The sequence below is a fragment of the Aythya marila genome, assembly GCF_965140915.1.
Source record: "Aythya marila genome assembly, chromosome: 2".
NCBI classification, from domain to species: domain Eukaryota; kingdom Metazoa; phylum Chordata; class Aves; order Anseriformes; family Anatidae; genus Aythya; species Aythya marila.
This window is the reverse complement of record NC_139043.1, coordinates 37,605,522-37,623,292: the sequence shown is the minus strand read 5'-3', so window position 1 is coordinate 37,623,292 and position 17,771 is coordinate 37,605,522. Positions and strand designations below refer to the sequence as shown.

Genomic DNA, 17,771 nt, shown 5'->3' with positions numbered 1-17,771 from the left:
GGTTAATGTTTGCAACCTAGATACAATTTCCCAGAATGTTTTGAATCCTGACCTTCAGGACACGCAGTGTGTCAGGATATATATGACAACAGAAAAAAAAAATTGTTCCATTCCCAATGCTATTGATGCAAAAGCGCTACGCAAATACTTGCTAGATAACAGCAGAAAGATTTGTGGTTCACTTTCTTGGATCTGGGAAAGAGCAGTACAGCATAACGATGCATTCTCAGCTTGTCTAGATAACATAAATAGCATTGCTCAGTGCATACATTTGACACTTTATTTACTCCAACAGTTATTGTGGATGAGTATTGAGTCTGTATAATAAAAACCTCCGTTCTGTTTCTAGCTCTAGGAGGAGGAACCAAATCCAAACACTGGATTAACTTATTTGCAGAATGGCTGGAGCATGAGCTGGCTATTGCCTGTAGTGGAAATGCTATGCCTTGGTCAAAAGAAAGACTCCAGTCTGCACTGAAATATAAATAGCAATCACAAGAAATAACACCTCAAGGCGTGACCTGGCTTGTAGTTAGTGACCATTTCTTGTATGCCAGTCCTTTCCCACATACAGCTTCTTCTAACTGAACAAAAAATATCTTCAGCTTATTTTACAATTCGTAAAATCCAGTACAGTCAGGAGGACTTACTGAACCTTATGTAAAATCCCCAAGCAGCAGGCAACAGCAGATTTTCTCTGCAGAAGAAAGCAAACAATTAAATCAGATGGGATGAGAGTGAGTGAAAAGAGTAAGTGCCTGCAGAAATCAGCTCGATCCCTCGTGTGCTCATTCTAACAGTTGGATTTTTTCATAGAAATAGAATTGGGGGGGGGGGAGGGATGTTCAAATCATGCAGCAGAAGGGAAATGGTGACATCTGGACTCCCCTGAAGCAAGCTTTCACTTTTTGTCTTATCAAAGTTATAACTGAGCGGTCCTATTAAATGATAGGGGAATAAAATAAATAAATAAACAAACACTTAAAAATGAGCATTTTTTTTAATCTATTGCTAATGCATATCGAGCCCCTTTTCACATATACAGGCACACAAGTTGCAATCCAATTAGTTTAAGCTAAGCTAAATGAAAAAATAGATTGTGCTATAGCCTAAAAAACAATCAATAGCCACTGTAAGGATCAATGGTCTAAAAAACTATTGACTGCTCATGTCACAACCCGTACTTTCCATTCCACACTAAATACAACTGTAGATCAATATTTGCCAGATGTCCATTTGGAAGCAAAGCATTCTGGCTGTGGTCTCTGTCCTTAACCTTGCAAAAAGTATCGGTCTTTACATTTTGCTTAAACACCCCCTGGTGTGCTGTCGGATTCCACTAACAGCATCTCCCAGAAGTCTCATTATCTTCCTTTTCTAAGCCTAGCGAGGGAGGAACTTTACGTGGCTCTCATTAGTCTGCCCCACACCGTCCAAACCAGGCTCCTTCGTTCTGACGGCAGAGATGTGTTTATTCAGGTAAAAAGGGGATGAGAAGAAAGCAGCCAATCTATTCGTGAGGGGAGGTTTCTTATCTGTAGATTTGACTATCAAGGCTCAACCCTTTGTCAAGCAAGCATGCTGCTCCTGCTTACAGATACGGTTGATGGATCTCCTGAACGCAATCTCCCCCTTTTTAAAAGCCGAAGGGCTGAACAATACAAAAGCTCCTCAGCTCTCAAACGCCAGTCCCTCTGTTGCGCAAGCTGCCACTCCCCCAAAAAGATGCCAGGCACTGAATTTGTCGCGCGTGGAAGTGTTCCCATTTCGCAGTTGTGGGTGGCACAGGGACTTACTTGAGCACCCTGAGCTCAAGGAGCTGCAGCACGGACCGAGGCTGCACCGGTGTGGCAGAGGGGGAGCGACCCTGCTGGTGGGATTTCTCTCCTCCGAGCCCTGCGGTGACGATGGGTGAGTGCAGTGGCACCGAAGGAGTAGCTGGAGCTTGTGTTGTCGACGAGGGAGAGGAGGTTTAAACAGGCAATTTTTAGAGACTGTCAAAACTGAAAAGTGTAAACATTGCTAACATTTCTTTAAAATTCTGGCAGGGAAGGAAAGCTGCCTGGATGCGCGCCATCCTACAGTTGCAGAAAAGTTTAGCAGACCATATGCTGCCCTAGAAGACAGGTCCCAGCCAGCTCCTCCCCGAGAGCGTTGGAGAGAGAAGCAGCGAGCAGGCCTCGGAGCGCCGCTGCCATTTCCCCATCCAGCACCGCCACGCTTCCTCTTTCTGCAGGAGGGCTTGAGAGATGTGCTGCACCAGGTCCTAGCCACGGTGGGCAGAGCTAGCGTGGGCAGGAGAAGGCGTGGGTGCTCCTCTTTCCAACTGCACGCGTCTCCTTTTTCCATCTACGCGCACGTGGTAGGGATTCACTTACCCTGCTGATGTCCCTGCAGGTTGTTAAATGGGGTCTGAGTTCCCTTTGCATTTGCTTTTGCACAAGGCGGTTCTGTAGAGAATGGCTCCCCTTTATGGGTGTAATTCTGCAGTCCTTTCCCTGGCATCCTCAGTTCTACCTCGGTGCGAAATGGGTGTAAGCAATTTCGCAGCCAGATATTAGGGTTTTTCACAAGTCTTCCGTAGCTTGGAAAAAAAAAACACCGATTTAATGATTGCAGTGTAGATGCTTTTAACATGCTGTCAATGACTGCAATTTAACGTGACTTCAAAAATTAAAACGTCGCTTGCTTACATTTTGCTCATCTTAGCAGCCCTGATGAATTTCTGAGTGTAACAACTGTAACTGAAGCCGAATTTGGCCCAGTGATGCAAGATGTCATTAGCATTTCAAAACAGGCAACATTTTGCAATAATGGCAAATATCCCATAACCCTCATAAATTACATATCCTTGTAGAGACTTCTGTTTGGGCACACAAAAGGCTCATTTTTTTCTCTAAAATCCAAAGGGCTAAATCCGGATCTTTCCCCCTTCGGATCGGAGGTTCCTGCATGCCTACCAGCTCAGCGTTAATTAATTGTACGCTTCTCAACCCCGTATATTCTCAGTCCCATAAATTACTCTGGCCCTTTTGGCCTGACGTTAATTACAGTGCTGCACAGTTCACACTGACCCACTTTGTCTTGGACTCAAACTCTCTGGCGGTGATTGCTGCGATCACACGTACCAGTCCTTCTCCTATGGTTCACTCCAGCTTCTCCGGGCTTTAACTCTGTACCTTGTAATGCAACCATCCACTCCATCATCCTTTATCATTCTATCTCCTTCTTATAAACGTTCAGAGCTTTCCTGGTAGATTAATGTCTTTGCCTAGAGGTTAATGGAGGACTTGGTTCAAGCGCTGCAGTCACACGTACAGATGGGCAATGTTACAACTACTGGTTGTAATCTAGGTTTCGACTGCACTGGGGAAAACGAGAAGATCCCAGCAGTGACTTACTTTGACACACTGGGCAGGGTTGCCTAGCTGGGCAAAAGAGCAAGCGCGCTGCCAGCTCCTGGGTGAATTTCCTTGTCCTGTGGCTCTGCAGCATCTGCACCAGGCTGGGGACGCTGCCAGCAGGAGGCTGGTGCAGCACTCGGAGATGATCACTGCTGGCAAATGCCCTGGGGACCTCGCTGGCTTCCCCTGAGGCTTCCTCCCAGCTGCGGGCTGCTGGTTCTGCTACAGAAGGCACAGCCTCAGAGAGAAACAGCAGGGAGACAGCAAGAGGCCCCGGGAAGGCTGCAGCAGCAGCAGCACTGCAGAGCATCGCACTGAGAAAAGGAGAACGATGAGACACAGGCAAAAAGAGATCCTCTGTCTTTCTAGTTAAGTGCTGTGTTCTTCCTCCTGCCCCCCGTTCAAATTTTTAGGATAAGTAGCTCCCATCAGAGCATGACAGCTCTCCGTCAGTGCTCCTGAAAAAGCAGAGCCCATCGCCCTCATCAGGATGGGCCCACAGGGCTTCTGGAGCTCTGGCTCTGCATTTCGGGCATGGCCACGACAAGGCTGTCCTGGTCACAGCCAGACCACCCCAAGGACAGCAGGGCCAAGCCTGCTGACTCAGGGGATGCCTCATTTCCCCACAGCTGCAGGCAGAGGTTGAGGCTGGCTTATTTTGTGTCTCACATCTGCTAGGGAGCCTGGCACCGTGCACTGCCCCTGCACAGTGAGCAGCAGGAATATACTCGACATGAAGAGCTGCATTTCCCTTGGCGTCTCAACTGCTGGCCTCTTCTCTGTGGCAGGGCAAGAGGCAGAGAGAGTGAACAGCAGAATGGACACAAAAGATCCAGGCTTGGGGAGAACCCCAAAGTTCAAGGGAAGGATTATTTCCCATCAGTGGAGTACGATCACAGCTTAGCAGAAGGCACCACGAAGGGACAGTGCACATGCAGGAGGGGAACCTGCTCAGAATTTGCATTTTCATATTAGAGAAATCTAATATGCCCTTTATAAGTGCCCATAGCAGCTCTTTCTCTTACCCCAGAGAGTAATTACTCTTATGATCAGCTTCACAAGCAGAAACCTAAATTCCAGCAGTATGTCCCAAGCCATTTAAACAAGAGCCTACCTAGGATCTTTTTTACATTATTACAAGACCACAGAAATTTCAAAATGCTATTTTTTGGAATCATGGTGTCAAGAAGCTGAGAATCTTAGCTATCACGGTGAGCTGATACCAGCACTCCAGACAGCTGTATTTCAATAAAAAATACTAGCAATGTGATCCAAAGAAGGATGGCTTGGAGAAACCTCATCAAACCAGCAAGATCGTGATGCAGAATGCTGCAAAACCCATCAACATATTTTATTAATTAGATTAGGATTAGCTGGAGCTTTAGTTAAAACACGCAAACATTTACTGTGCTATGTATCCTGATGATGTTAACATGGCATTAAATTACAGTTATGTATGTATAAAAGCTTTTTCATTGAGCAATGAAAACCAGTATTTTGCTAGTGAACTTCTGAACCTCTGTTATTTCAAAACGTATTAACATTGTTGGTGAAGGCAGAGAGACAAAGTTATGAGAGGGTAGACACTGAGAGTCTGGAAATTCTTGCTTTGTGGGGCATTCTGAGGACAAAACAGTCATGAGAAATCTCGGCCATCTCCCCAGCAATTTGTGCTCTAAAGCCAACCAGGAAACAGTCCCAGCCAGTATTCAGACAGACGCCAAGAACAAACATACTCAGTTAAAGAAAGCATGTTAATAAGGCCTTAATCCTCAATAGGTGTAATCAATACATGAGCAAGCCAACAAATATATGGCTGGAGATGTCAGCGTAACACACCAGAAATAATTGAACTATCAAAATCCACCCTGCAAGTAATGTCTTGTGCTTCTGTAATGTGGTAAAGCTATTTTGTTTGTCTATGTTTCAAGAAAATTATTGTGTCACCAGCAAATTTGGATTTGAATAAGACAGAGAGAAACCACGCTATTCCTTTTATTTTGGTTGAGATAGAAAACACTCCTACAGTGGGAAATGGCTCTGCAACACTGGCAGTCAGGGTGAGTCTTGAGCTTTACAAAAGCCTTAAATATATTAACACTTGCAGAACAATTGTGAGGTGGCAACATCACTTCATATCCCAATCCCTGATATCACCTGATACAGTATAACCCAGTAATTTATTACAGAATGAAATATTCAGCGTTTCCCCATTTGTAACGGGAATATTGGAAGATTTCAAAAGTGTGCTTGAAAAGTTGTTTCAAATCTATTAATGAGCAGCACTTTTTAATAGATAAGTGCTATCCTCAATTAGTTTTTTCATCCTTTCTACTGTCTTGCATAGCATTTCTCTTCATTGCCTTCCTCTTTTCTCCCATGTCATCTTCCATGCAATATATCGGTGGAGCACGTAAGGTGGTGGAGCACTGAAGTAGGTCTGGCCAGCCTGACCGCAGGCATGACAGGACAGAGAATCAGCACAATGATCTGTGCATCATGCTCTCTGTTTGGGTTATGCCCAACAAAGATGCCTGTTCTTCACTTTTAAGTCTTAGTGCTCTTTCCCTATTCTTTTCTTCTTCTCCAGTGAGCCGAAATAACGTGTAGCACTGGAGCCATGTGACTCATTTCCTCATCAGTTGAGAGACTTTCTTTGATATTTTGATGACATAATTTTAAAATACAGTAATAAATTCTAGCATAACTTTAAAATTTACCACAGGCCACGAAGAGAAGTAGTGCATTTTACTCCTACTGCTCTTATCTGCCTTTCCTGCTCCTTTGCTTATTTTTAAATGCCTCCCACACATCCTGGCCCCATGCTCTCCCGCCCTCCAGCCTCAATCTTTTCCACCTTTATTTCCCTACTATTTTTGTTTTCTTGATTTTATTTTTTTTTTTTGCCACCCAGGATCTTCACCTCTACTGCCACAGCATATGAAATCTTTCCTTCTGTAGCTCCCCACCTTCCTTACCTCCGTTCAGTCGCAGAAATGCCATAAATGTCTGCCTGCATCTTTCCCACCCACCCGTAACCCTTCTCAGAATTTCTCCCTGTCTGTCCGCCGTTCCTCAGAAAGCTTTCTGTACATGCTGCGTACCCTGCAATCTTCTCCTATTATGCCTCCTGCTATTCATTCAAGCTCTTGAAGCCCATCCAGTTTCTGCTCTATACTCTGGCTCCTTTTGCTGCCAGAAAACGGTCTAGTTCTCATATTTCTGGGCAAGGAAAAAATCTCCATTTCCTATCTCACTTCCTGGATACCATTTCACCATGAAATATCTCCGTCCTTTCTCCCCAGTGCTGGCAGATATTAAATTCCTGCCTTGCTTTCTGCCTTTTAGAGGTGCAGGTATCACAGCATCATTTATCTATCACTTATCTATCTGCCTCTTTTATGTATGACTAATCCGACCTCAGATATAGATAATCACAATGCCTCAGGCAGCTCAGCCCTAACTCTTGCCAGAGGATGAACCTGCTAGGAGACAGTTCTTTCTACAGAAATTACGTACAGGTCAAGTTTCATTGTGGAATAAGGAATGACATTTTCACCTCTATGGAAATCACTGAGACTTGAGGGTATGTCTGAAAATCCCATTTAATAGAATCTGGCGTTCTTTGGTCTTTCGCATTTAAACCAATGATAAAGATTTTCATTAATATGTTGGCCAGCCAAAATTCCTGCAAGAACTACTAGCTGTCTTCTCGGAATATCTTGGCTTTCTTAATTTCATCACTCATCTATCAATCCTTGTTCTTTGTAAATACCAAAGATATTTTAGGTTATAACTGCACTTTTAGTCACTTCTTCTTAGAGCTTTGTACATAATTCTGATCATCATTCCCTTCTGGTGTCCTAAGTCTCTAAAACCCAAATCAAGCTTGTTTTCTCTCCTCACAGGAATGCCCACTTTACAGGTTACTTACTTAAACTTAGGTTCAGGGAGTTAATTCTCCACTGGATTTTTTTTTCCTTGAGATGTCAGAAGTCATATCTGGCCTAGATATCTGCTGCTTCTTTGGAATAGACAATTACAGTGGTGTTTGCTTCAACTCTCTAATAAAGTAGCTGTATTCCTAGATATAGTATAACCTTTCGTATTCAAGGGAAAAAAGAGCATTTCACTTGGGCTTACTGTTAACTCCTCTCGTCTAGACTTCAAAGTGAGACTGTATTTATGAGATTCAGTGAGCACCAGTCCTGAGGGCTCTTAGTCTGAAAGTCACTGCAAAAATAACTGAAAGGCAAAAAGTTCAAAATCTTCCCTTCCTCTCGGAACAAAGTTATGATTCATGATCAGCAAGCCGCCTAAAACAAACTAAAAAATTTCAAAAAGAAAATCAGTGATTACAAAGTCCAGTCACATCCTATCTAATGTATTTGGGGCCAGGATGTGACTTCTCAGTGAAGGCAAATACTGCATTTTTCCCCTAACCATTGCTGAAGAGATTTTATCCAAGCCGCCTTCATTATGGACAGATGTTAATCTCAACTTCTTAGAAATAGGCCCCTCACAGTAACCACGGATGAACCCTCCATTATACATGTATTTCAGCACTGCCAATTCTATAGTTAGAACGGAAATCCTAAGATTAAACCTGCCCATCATTCCTGCCCATGATAACCGCTGCTCCTCATTGCTCAGAATCCCCTCCTTCATGTTCAGGCAAACCTCTTCTAGCTCACAAAAACCAGAAAGGTCTCCAAATCAATCTGCTTGGAGAATTCCTGTCCTTCATCCCTCCTCCTTCTCTTTGGTGCAGCAACTGTGAGGAGAGGGAAGCAGCAATGTTGCTTGATTGCCTCCATGGCACGCACGTTTTTCAGATGAAGCAACCCTCCCTGTGCCAGGGACTGTCAGGGGGCCAGCCTCTGCCACCACTTTACAGCACAAAGTGGTTGCACCACATTAAAGAGCGTGACCGAGTATTTTCATTACTGTCTATATGGTATGTAGCGTGCTGCTGCCAGCTTGTAATGCTAAATGTTAAACAGTAGTTTTGATCATATTTTATTGTTGGAAGAACAGCCTGCTCTTCTTGGAAACACTTCTTCCCTCCCTCCCTTCCAAGATACCCATAAATGGTTTCGGCCTTTTCAGCACGGGGATTTCAAAGTGTCCTTTCAATTAAAACCCATTTTTACTAGCTTGGATGATACTCTGGTTACAGTTTGGTTTTATAGTTCTATTTTGAGGAATATGGTGATCTAAAAACTATAAGGGAGAGAATACCACTGCTTCTTAGAGCAGACTGAGATGAAGCATATTCCAGGGTTAAATGGGCCTTGGTTAATACTTGCATAAGTAATGGCCCTTGATGAATACTTGCATATAATTATTCTCCATGCCTGAGAAATCTCTGAGTAACTGGGAAGAATATGGTTTTGTGGTTGATCGGAGTTCCTGAAGTCCTGCTTGTTCCATTGTGTGACATCTGGGACTTAGCTAAAAAAGTGAAAATATGGCTGAAACTGGACAGTTCAGAATATATGGTCAGTGCGGATTCTGACAAGTAACATTTGTGTTGTGCAATGAGAAAGGAAAAAGGTAGTTGGTATTCTTCCAGACGTGCCATCCTCATGCACATACAGATACCCATCTCTCCTTCTGCACTACACACAGGTATGAGGTGCACATTATGCCTGCTCACGTGCAGAATCCCAAGAAACTAAAGTGACCTTGAAAGAGGGGAAGCAGAACATTTGATGAAAGTGCATATGGGCAGCATATCCTGAAGACCATTATTTACAGAGTGGATCTGTGCACAGACTGTTACACTTACTGTGGGCCACAGACACAGACAAAAGAAGTAAAGATCTCATCTTTTCTAGTTGAAGGACACAGGTGACATGATGCCTTGTCCCTAGGACTGTAAGGTCTGTGAAAAACTATAAGCAAGTTAATGTTCTGATTCCAATGAAAATCTGATTTATCACAGGTAGAACTTTCTGAGAAAACAGCTGCACCAACAGAATCATTTCTAAAGACCTTAATTTCCTTAATTTCCTCTTCTGTTCCCTTCTCAGCTGACCAGGGCTTCAGCCCTCAAAAAGACGGTGGATGCCAAGGGGTACAAACATGGTCCCACAGGCTGCTGGGGTCATGTCCTACATGGGATCATATCCCTTTCCGGAGGGAAAACCCTGTGTCATCAACAGCTTTACATGGCTGAAAAACAGCTTGGTCAGGAGAGTCTCTTCCAATACACAGCTGAAAAAAAAATATATAACCATCCATTTCTGCAGCTTCCAAATGTTTGCTTTGCATGACTTCATGTAATTTGTGCTAGATTCTGCCAAGCTTTTTGAGATGTGCTAAGAGAAGAAGGAAAACAATAGATGAGGAATGTTTCCAGGGCTGAGCAGTGGTAGAGGATGGATGACACTGTCATCCATCAAAAAATGCTCAAAAAATGGTCAGTGGGCTGAGGTGGGCAGGTAGATCACAGCTATGTTGCCTGCCTGCTTACAAGGACTGCTGCCTCTGGCTGGTGCCATGCCCAGCTTACACACGTAGCACTGTATACATTACACAGAGACTCTAGGACAGGGTAACTTCATGTTAGAGATTGTAAAAATACACATGAGGAAATGCTTTTTGCCTCAAATAACTTCAATCTATTGTTGTTTGTAAAGAATAAAAACAAAGGGGAAGAAGAGAAAAAGAGGAATAGAAGTATAACAATTACACAGTAAGTGACCACGGCATGGTCTGACTTTAATGTTGGTTATGCTGGAACAAACCCGGAGTGTGTCCACTTCCGCCAGAAGTCCTACAGCAGGCGGAAAGCTCCATCAGTCAGAAGAAAAATAAAATAAATTCTAGGATTTCTGGCTGCTAGGGAGAAAGCCACAGATGCATTTTGCACAGCATGAAGAGAGAAAAAGAAGTTAAAAAATTACACAGGATGGAGAAATAAGATGCTGACTGCTGACACTTGTCTAAGAAGCATTTGATAGCATTTATGGCACACCAATGTTCCCTCTGTGAAGTGAACATAGATGAGCTTAGAAGGGGACTTCATATAAGCAGATTGGAAAACAACCTTTTCGGTGGAAAAGTAGCTTGTTTGAAGTCTATCGGGCTAGGGGAAAAAAAAAAGGGAAGGGAATATACTAGCCCAGCAATATCCAGCACAATGATATTGGAGGGGGGGAATGGGGACACTAAAGGCTGCAGTTCAGCAGTGTGGGGCTCTTCCACCCTCCTTCCCACACTTCCCACAGGCAAGCCTCCCTGAAGGTCTGCTTCTGCAGGCCAAATGAACATGAAAGACTTCAGGATGGGTACAAGGGGTATTTCTAAAATTTTAACATCCTTCTAGTACTGCCTGATTTAAGATGGAGAGGAAACACAACCTCCTTTTTTGTTTGCTGCTTAAGTGAGAATCGCCGAATTAGGCATATTGTTTTTGTCCTTTTATTTATAGTGCAGTAACTAGAAGAAAATGATAAATAGACATCAAAATGGTAAATCTCTAGAAAAATGTAATCAACCTACTTTGACTTACTTACAGTTTTGTTTTTTTTGTTTGTTTGTTTTGAAGAGAAAAATACCAGGATGATTTTCAAGACTCAGATATCTTGACTGAACACAATGTTTTGGCAGCATATAAAGAGCCATCACAGTGGCAGAAAGGCACTAGGAAACAGCTTGCACTGGGCAGAGGTCACTGTGCAATATAATGCTTCATTATATTCTCAAGGACTCACTCGGCGTTTGAAGTGAATACAGAATCTGCACTGTATTTTCACCTCTAGATACTAAAACCAAGCCCATATACAATGGATTTTAGCATCTGTGTAAGCATATTTACATATCTGATCTTAGTACTCTAAATGCCCATCCGAAGTTAATGTTCAGTCATTTTTGCCTAGGAAAGGGCTCTCTTCCTAGTGGGAAACTATGCATCGGTGCCCACACCCAAAGGCAGATTCTTAGACATTATAGGAATGAGTAATACAAGAGCCCACTCGCACTGTACAGGTCCCAGTACAATGCATTTCATACCATGTAACATTCCCTATTTTTTCTGCAGTGGGATAATTTCATCCGCAGCACCTCTGCTTTCTGTCTGCTGGAATAACTCACCTCATTAATCCACTGAATATTTTCTAACAGCAGAAATGCCCTCACATCTCAGTATAAGAAGGATAAATAACCCTTTTAAAAACAAATGTCGGGCCAAAACTCTTAAAATAATTTCAAATATTATTCCACAATTTAAAGGAAGGATCTTTACTAAATAAGGTTGGTTGCTCCATATGCCAGAGAGAGTTTTGGTTACTTTTCCTGCTGGTCAAATAAGCCTGTACTTTGCACTCACTTGTAACTTTTTCAACTGAAGAATTATCAGAATCTGTACAATTTGCCTCCTAAATACTTTTTTTTTTTTTTTTTTTTTTTTTTTGGCTTGGGTATAATCTAATAGATGAAAAACATTAAAAACCTAAGGACAAACTTGATTTTGTGCCATACTCAAGTTTTAAAACACATTTACTGTTCTGAGTGGAGCTTATCTTAGTTATAGATTCAAGTTTCCTTTTTCTCTACAGATCTGAACAGTAAGTCGGCTCTCAGGATTAATCCACAGAATCAGATGAATCATACCACTATTTATTGATTTAACAGATAAGGGTTTTATTTGATTTTGAAAATATCATTTGTGGTTGCTATTTTTATCTGCCTCTATTAGCATTTTTGAAGTGCAAAATATGTGACAGGGAAGTCATCTTTATACGTATAAAGAACTGTGCCATCTACCACCCATACGTCTAACCCCTGGCAATGCACAGCACTGAAATTCCAGGTCAGCCAGCATTGCAGATTGCGTTCATGAACAGTGTGGGTTAACATCTGTACGTGGCATAGTAAATATATCAGCCTGGTTATCTGGAGTAAAGCCTATTTAAAAAAGAAACTATTGAAAGAAGCTGGAAATAGGTACCTATTCTCAGGCAAGAGACTGAGACGTCGCCTTTCTATGAAGACACCTGTACATCAGTGGTGGAAGAGCGCAGACACTCGAGCGAGAGCTCCCACCCACCACAGGCTGTAGCCTCGCAGTGCTTTTCTCACTGACTGAACAAACATCACCTCCTTCTCTGCAAAACAGAAGTCACCAGGCTATGCACAGCAGTGGTCAGTTCCAGTTCGGTTCATTTTAGCAAGCTTTCTGCTAAAACATTAAAACATTTCATTATCAAACAGATCCTACAACAAATAGGAGTTTCAAAAGTGTTTAAATTATGTAGGGGCTCTAAATCCCACCTTGCCTAGGCTTTTCCTCGTACAGGCTCTGCCTATTTGTAATGCTTTAAAGAAAAAGAAAATGACAGAGGTCCATTTCTTCCATATTTCTTCCACAGTTTTAGTCCTCCATATGAAATTCTGAATAAAATATGTTCCTGAGAGTTTATAGCAAAGCCTCTTTGGGATACAGTTGCTCACAACTTCCTTTCCCAAACACAGCACTGCCAACAGATGACATTGCCGTAATTCAGGCCTTTGCACACTGTTCGATCTATTAGCTGATGGTATTTGAACTGCTCTGAAATGCTGCCTGAGCCTGCAGGTGCTGCCTCGAAGCATCAACACCAGCTCTGTCAGGTGGTGATAAATCCACTGCGGCTGTATTCAGGAGCATTATCTCTGGCTGCTAGGGCTGCTCCGTACTGTACTGGCTGCCTGAGACACTCTCAGACAAAATACCTGAATCAATGTGCTTATCTCCCCCCTTCCTGGCATTCAAATGAGGTGCCTTTTCTCCATAATCTGCATCCTTCTGTTTTAAAAAAAAAAAATCAATCATGTGACCATTGGCTATTTGCTTTTTCAAACATTATTTTCCACAGGAGATATGTGCATGGTGTCATTTTGACAAGGAAATGGTATGCTACAGGATCCTAACCACACCGGAGGTTTGCTCTGTCTACTTGTCCCTTCTTATTCGGTAAGTCCCCAGCATCTCTGATGACAGTTCCCAATGATACGGTCCCATTGGGTTAACGAACCCCAAGCCTGAATGAACTGGAAACGCTGAAAATCTGTGTCTCACGTGTTCTGTTCTCTGTCTCAGAAATCCCAAATGCAATTTGGAGATTTTCACGTATTTTTAATAGCTTGTTTCTTATTTTGATATTGCCACCAATCTGTAAGACTGACAGTTATGGCAACCAGTACTTCGCTGCCTCAGCTGCATTCCTCTGCAAACTACTTAAATTCATGCCCAATAAACAATAACCTGCGGAAAGACAGAACGTGCTTAATTTGTAGATAGAAATTCCTGAGAGATTTAACATCAATCCAAGTTGTAAATGCACTTTCTAGACCCAGCAGAAAGCACCACTGTTCAGATAGCATCGTAGGCTCAAAGAACCACCTGCTTGCGAAGGTGGAGAGCAATGGACGGGAGAACAGCAGACCTTGTAGCAAGGAATGTGTTATTTGCCTTGCACATAAATCAGCAATAGCATGAGCTAGATGGAGGCAGTGCTGAAGATCACAGCAAGTGGGAGGGAAGGGAAGCTGGTGTCAGCTGTCCATGGCAGACAGGAGGAGGTCACTGGCTGGGTAGATGAAACGAATTCTGGAGAGCACCCAGGAGCTCCAGGGGGGTCAGTCTCCTGGGCTTAGGGCCAGCTTAGAGATAGTGCAGCTGGTGGCCTTGAGAGAAGGAGCTGGAAGAGACCTCAGCAAGAGCTGCCCTGCTTCCCAGGGACCCGCTTTTATGCTGGGGGTCTTGCCCTTGGTCCCTGCCCACGATGTGCTGCAGCTGTGTGGCAGCCGTGCCTGCACCCGGCCATGGACCTGCTGATCTGTAGGATGTGGGAAAGCAGGTCCTGGGCCCAGCATCATCCAGGATAAATCCCAAGCCATGAGGTGCGTACGATCTGATCTGTTATCACTTACCCCAAGTTTTTCTAATCTGGAGTAGGCAGAGAGTTGATTTGATGAGCCCTTTAGCTGCTGGTAGACAAGTCACACCTCAGGTGACACAGCACCTCTCTCCACCTGGCCTCCTCCTTTGCAGTGGTGTGGCAAGCAGGAGCTGCTCTTCATCCTTACTGATAAACATCGATACCAAACATCACAAGTGATTCCCTTGCCCTCTTCCTTTTAAAAAACAACTGGCGAGTGGGCTGAAATTCTTCCTTTAATTGTCTGGCGAGATTGCCAAATGGCAGCCGTCCTCGGCTGCTGTGCAACACATGGAGCTAAATTACTTTTTCAGCCCATCTCAACAAATCTGTGCCTGTTTTGCTTCAGGAGGCCAGCAATTCCCCTGCTACCAGCTTGGACTCTTTCAGTCATCTCTGCTTCAGGGATCCATTGTAATGTATTTTAATGTAACAACTTAAGAATTTCTGTTCTTGTTCCTTCAAAAGTAAACCCAGATAAATTGGAAAACTGTCCCTTTAATTGTAGGAGCTGGGAAATGATGTTCTGGTAATTCTGTGGTAATATCTTCAGGACTTTCTCTAGGATACTAACTTCACAAATAATTTAGTTAATCAGACTCCATGCTCCATCTGAGACTAATCGGGTTTACTTGTTTGTTTGCTTTAAATCAGATCAATGTATGTATAAACGAGCTCTGTAGACTTTGTCCTACCAAACTTCTATTGAAGGCTGAAGCCAGCGAGTCTGCCACCAATGCAGTTTATTATGAAGCTGCAGTCTGCTTGTAAACAAGGATTTGTAGATGAAAACATAGGGAAGTTTTTGCCAAGCCCTCTCTGACACAGTTTGTGATCAACTCTGCCTAACGTTAACCTCTCATATGCAAAGAGAAAAGCTTTCTCCTGCCTCCTGATGACTGCCAGAGCCTGTGACTCGGCTGCATCCACAGGCTTTCACTTTTTATTATCGGCTGTGATGCGTAAGTGCTGCTCTCCAGATTTCACACTTCTGCAGCAAGACAGCTTCCCTCCACAGAGGCAGCGAGACGAGGCAAACATTTCCCCACTTCGTGCTCACATATTCTCACTGTTGCGACTGAGACTCGAGTTTCACTCATTCACCTTCTGCCGATTGTGGCTTTTCTTCCAAAGCTAACGCGTCTCTTGCAGCTGCAGCGGGGACTCGTGCACTTGACTCCTACTTCAGATTAACAAAGCTCTCCCTACCGACTCCGAAAATGACAGCCCGCTCAGCTTCTGCGGAAACGCTCTCCAGCACTTCTGGGAGAGCTGCCGTCTGCCTCACCGTCCAGACTGTGCATGGCTTGAAGCTGCCTACAAGATTTATTTCTGTGTCTGGAAGGAGACTCTCGCTGTGCTGTCCCAGTCACAATCTGTGCTTTTTTAATCAGATCTCGGCCTCCCATCTCTAGTTGCAAATCTGGCTCTTCTGCCTCAGATCGGTCACAAACATTTGTTTCTCTCCCATTGTCTTTGTGTTCTTTGTTTCCACACAGTGCAATTTCTTAAAATATTATTCTCCTGTCCCAGAGTTCAATCAAAGCCATGGAACACAACAGAAATCTGTTTCACTCAGCATGTGATTTTGAATTGGCAATTAACTTTCCTCTGAAACAAATTAATAAAAACAACTCCATGATCCACAGAAATACTCCGGCCTCCAATGAAAGAACAGCAAGATCAAATGCTCAAAATTAAGACATGACAGCCTGATAATTGACTGTGTAATTTACACATAACCACACGTTTTCTTGCCCAGAGCAGAAGACAGACTATCGAGCAACAGAACTGTGTTTGGACAGGCATCCTCTGCTTGGTCTTCTGGATGTGGCACATTTGATGAGAATCTAAATAATCTCAGTGTATATATTGGTTTATAGCATATTATTTTGTACAGAAGTAAGACCCAAACAATCAGTTTTGTTTTGTTTTGTTTTGTTTTTCTATTAACAGTTTGATATAAAAAGGGAAAATGGAAGGCAAAAGGTGTTATATTCTGCAATGAACTTTTCAGAACAAGAAATAATCCAGAATTATAAATTGGAAATATGAGAGCTGTGTGTTCCCAGTCCCACTGCATTGCCATTTGAGGTATACATAACAGAAAACCAGTAGGGTATTTTCACAAGACAGACCCAGCTCAGAAGTTTGGAGAATCTGAACAATTTTATACGTCTGCTAACTAATGTGTTATTATCTTTAAGAATGAAAAGCCCCCAGTGAAAATCTAGTTGCTGTTATCTGACATTCACAATTGTGCTGTGAAAATTGCACAGACACGATGTCTTCTTTCTAGATTATTTACCACTCCTTTAAAATCTCTTTTCTGCTATTCTCATATTTTCTTTTTTGTCAAACCACATGTTATTCAAGGATCATGGATATTTAGTCCATGTAAGTGCATAATGAGGACATTGAGCCTAAGTATAATTAAAACCCTTCTACGTAAAATGATTACATATTCAATTAATAGAAACATACTTTAAAATCTCCCTTGATTTTTAATCTGTTGACAGAGGCAACTGCTGCTTCCAGTGGTCTTTTTGTATGCATTGACTCTTCTTGTCAGCAGTATTACATCAATAAATGCATACGCCTGTCATGCTGTGATTAAATAATGAAACTAAATTATCTCAATTCTGTCCCAAACCTCCTATGTAATCTGATTTAAATTTTATTTTCAATAGTCTGAACTTCAGATAGCTACACTTAAGGCAACTGACTATTGAAATTACATCACCACTTTTAAGTAGGAAAAAACAACATATTTTATTTATATATTGCAACAAAAGACCCTTAAGACCAACCTACAGTTTGTTTTCTAAGTCATAAACACATTTAGAGGGAGCATAGTTAAACAGTTAAAACAGACAGTTACAAGATTCAGCCATGCGATTTTGCTTTATTTGTTTAGTAATTACCATATCGTGACAGAAACTCTGCTGGTATTTCCATCTACTACCATCAGAGACATCATCATATGCACAGCCTTGCCTTAAAAAGGTACACAAAACCATAACTGAAAATACTGAAAAATAACTTGTAATATGAAGAAATGCTTTACAAAACAATAGTAAATAGGAGAAGTCATGGGCATTGTTTTTCAATAGAAGAAATGGGAAGTATCTTTGCTATATAGTTTCCAGATTTTATCATGTCACGTTTACTTGCTTTGGCTCCAGTTATCTCTTCTCACAAATATTTTCCTTCCCCACTCCGCCCCACCAACCCAAAAAAAGCCTCTGCATAGATGGCATAACAAATTGTATGTGCAAATAAATAGAAACTATATTATAGAACTGTTGGCAAAAAAAAAAAAAGTAATACTTCCCAGAGTGCCCTTCAGGACTTCAAAAGGCTGAAAAAAAGTGCTGGTATGTGATTAGGACCATGCCTGCTTTTCAATGTTTAACACCTATTCAATTTGAAAACAAGA

At 42.5% G+C, this 17,771-nt stretch overlaps 1 long non-coding RNA gene across 1 annotated transcript; it reads left to right on the top strand.

Moving 5' to 3' along the window:
- Window positions 1-1,832: 1,832 nt before the first annotated feature.
- On the top strand, window positions 1,833-15,585 carry LOC309875429. The gene is made up of 3 exons (XR_014317035.1): window positions 1,833-1,911; window positions 13,268-13,365; window positions 15,485-15,585. It is a non-coding gene; the product is annotated as an uncharacterized lncRNA (long non-coding RNA).
- Window positions 15,586-17,771: the final 2,186 nt, after the last annotated feature.